The sequence below is a fragment of the Octopus bimaculoides genome, chromosome 19, assembly GCF_001194135.2.
Source record: "Octopus bimaculoides isolate UCB-OBI-ISO-001 chromosome 19, ASM119413v2, whole genome shotgun sequence".
NCBI lineage: Eukaryota > Metazoa > Mollusca > Cephalopoda > Octopoda > Octopodidae > Octopus > Octopus bimaculoides.
In genome coordinates, this window is record NC_068999.1 from 4,940,086 (window position 1) to 4,943,665 (window position 3,580).

The 3,580-nt window shown below is 38.5% G+C and overlaps 1 protein-coding gene and 1 pseudogene across 3 annotated transcripts in view; both read left to right on the forward strand.

Moving 5' to 3' along the window:
* Positions 1-3,580, forward strand: part of LOC106869432 (CAP-Gly domain-containing linker protein 3) — a 97,359-nt gene that overhangs the window by 15,515 nt on the left and 78,264 nt on the right. The window lies entirely within an intron of this gene.
* LOC128250180 (U6 spliceosomal RNA) lies at positions 3,418-3,516 on the forward strand (annotated as a pseudogene).

Genomic DNA, 3,580 nt, shown 5'->3' on the forward strand with positions numbered 1-3,580 from the left:
AGGAAAAATGTTCGTGTCAAATGTCTTACTTAATTGATGCTGTGCGTCGTGTGGGGTGGGGGAGAATGGAGTGGCGATGGGTTGGTGGTGGTGGTGGTGGTGGTGGGTGGTGCTGCTTTTACACAGCTTCTCTTCCCGACATAGAACGAGGAAATGGGATCTCCAACACAATCAACAATAACGATCGCCACACATTTTCACTATTTACTACAGCTGCTGCTGCTGCCCCTACCACTGCTACCACTATGGCAGTTAAGACAATTGACACCTCTCATATGCATGGTCTAGCATATAAGAACTAGTTTTTTACTTTTACCTCGCTATTGTTGAAAGGTGACACTGGATTTCGGCAGAATTAAATCATTAGCAGCAGCATCTTAGCATAAACAGATCCAAAAACCCAGTCTTCAGCAGAACTACTACTACTACTACTACTACTTCACCGATAAGAAAGGATCTCCCTGTTTCTCTTTCTTTCTCCCCTTCTCTCTAGGGTTTTTTTGTTATGGTTTAACCGCAGGTTATCCCAGAGTAAACAAAGGCACCTAGATGTAAGTATATCAAAGACAACATTATCTAGCATGTCTTTTCAGTAATTTGAGGCAGATTTGGCTGCTATTTCTAGAAGCTCAATGCTTGTTGCTGTGAGGAGTCTTTGGTACAGTACAACGAGATCAGTGATTGATGATATTTGACAATTTAAGCTTTGATTTGAGACAGTGACAGGTTGTGAACCCGATATCTTCTATGTCATCAGCTATACTAACACAGCATCTATAGTGTTTATAAATTCAGTTCTACATTTTAGAAATGAGGAATTATGTACATTATTTACATTATTTACATTTGATGGATATACGCCTTAGGAACGAGAACCCAGGTTCGAAATTTCCCCAAGACACCTGATAAAGGCTGGAGGGTATATCAGCCGAAACGTTGTGTTAACAACAAACAAGATGAGGACAAATATCCGTCAAATGTAAATAATGAATTTATAAATTGTTTCAGTTATTTTTACACTTGTACTTGTAGTTGCATTCACTTGTGGTAAGTTGAGCCGGCTTTGACCGATGAGTTCACCACGTCCCTCATGGAGGCTGACCACATTCAATGGTTGACTCTAACACTCCAGGAGGCAAAGCAATGCTTCTGCCCACAGCCTAAATATCCAGCTTGCAAATCTGACAAATGCTCCACTGAGACAGCAATCGTGATGGATGGCATCGGTGCCATTGCAGTAGTCCTCATTCGTTGTTGAGGTGTAGAGTTCATGTTTAGAGTTTCGGTGTGAATACAAGTTCACACGTGGTCCCTGGTCACATGTATACGCACTTTGGGATAGTGTGATTCATAAGAGCCCATCCTGCCATCGATTGCTGGCCACCACAAAGGATTCACTGACCAAGTCACCACTGATTGTTGCAGCAGACGTAGCCTGGGTTTGAAGTGGGTGGTACACATGCTACTTAACCCATAGCCGGAGCCCTAACAGGTGCTACTATTCTGGAACTCTTGTACCAAGGCCCCCATGACCAAATGCAGTTTAGAATCTTACCCAGGACATTTTAATGTTATTCTATCTCCACACATGATATTTGATCAATCACTTAACACAAGTAAGATAGGTTATCATATATTTCCACTATATAATTAATTAGTCAGTCATTTTACACTAGCAAGATAGGTTATTGTGCATTATATCTTTAAAAGATAGTCAGTCACTTAGCACTAGCAACATAGGTAATTTCACTAACCTACCACTATACTTCATACAATAACAGCAACAACGACCAACTTTTTCTCTCCCCTCTTCAGAAGATACATGGCTCTGTAATTGGTACCAATTATTTGTTCTCCTTAATGAAGAGTTCTGCCCATACCATAAGATTTCTCCTCTTCCTCAATACAAACTAATTTATTCCTTATCACAAAATTCATGTACTTTTTGCCAGCACAAACCTTCACAAGTTCTTGCATCTCTGTTTCTTGTTGCTATATTCAATATTACAATATCAAAATGTTCTGCATAAGTTCATTGCTTTCTATGAGACATAAAACTTGTGAATCTAATTAATGAATTAATTGCTAATTTCAAATAGCAGAAGCAGTTTATAGTATTTCTCTGAGTGGTTGGCGTTAGGAAGGGCATCCAGCTGTAGAAACTCTGCCAAATCGGACTGGAGCCTGGTGTTGCCATCCGGTTTCACCAGTCCTCAGTCAAATCGTCCAACCCATGCTAGCATGGAAAGCGGACGTTAAACGATGATGATGATGATGATGATGAGACAGAATATCAAGTTGTCTGTTGTGTGTTTGGAAATACTGGCAGCTGGCAAGAGTCTCAAATACAATTCAAGTCCTGGATGTAGAATTTATAGTAATACATTAATTATAATCAGTTGGACGTATGATGTTTAATTGAGAACAAAGTTTGAAATGAGCTTGTCCACGTTTCACTACCTATGTCGCCACTCATCTTATACATCCTCTTTAGTCTTCTATTTTCGCTATTAATATCTACATACTAATTGCCAAGCATGTGTTTATTATGTAAAATTGGTATATCCAAATTGTGTTACACTACTGTATTTGGTAACTATTTAAGCAGTGTGTTCATGGATGGTTATTGGGTTGGATGTGGTACTGAAGAGAGAACAAAAACTCCTGAAATATGGATATACACCCGTTCCTATTTTTCTATCTTTGATCACATTGTTTACATAAACGTATTCCTACATGAACTGTAACTTTCAGTGCTGGATCTAATTGCTATGGAAAATCTATAGAAATAACTCTACATTCATTATCCATGTTTCACCATCATACACTGCATTATCACACATCTTAGACATACACCACATGTAGAGAAACATGGACTGTGAATGTAAGAGGTTGTACCGGAATTGACAAGTAAATCATTTTAAGTTGTTGGATGTGCAATGCTTAACTTGAGACAAAGTTTGAATGTAATGAGATGAAAGGACATGAAAGCTACATGTTAGTATGCAGAGGTTAAATAATTGTGTTATTACAGAGATCTTTAATAAAAGGAAAGATTAGAATTGGATTAAAATAGACCATAGGTTGGTAGTAGAAACTACTTACTGTTGAAGTAGAGAAAGGTCGGCTTAGGAAGAAGGTATGTTTGAGAAAAATCTTGTAGGTCAAGTGTGAAAATGTTGATATTTCATAAATGAATTGACAGGCTGGTTGTGACTCATAAGACCACACTTAATGGCACGCCTAACATAAGTCAGCAAAAAAAAAAAAAAATGAATAAACCCAGCACTGTCAATTCTGTTGAGTAACCAACTGTGATGTATGTGTGTGCTTGTGTTTTGTGAGCATGACCAAGTGATTGAAATTATTCAATTGGTAATACTCTCACCTGGATGGTTGATCCCATTGCTTGAAATCTTTTATAAAATTATACTAAAATTGGAATGATACAGAGAAGAATTAGCATGGCCCCTGCGCAAGAATGGCACGCAAATTTGTGAAGCGTTCCATATTTTTGATAGGCGCAGGAGTGGCTGTGTGGTAAGTAGGTTGCTTACCAACCACATGGATCTGGGTTCAG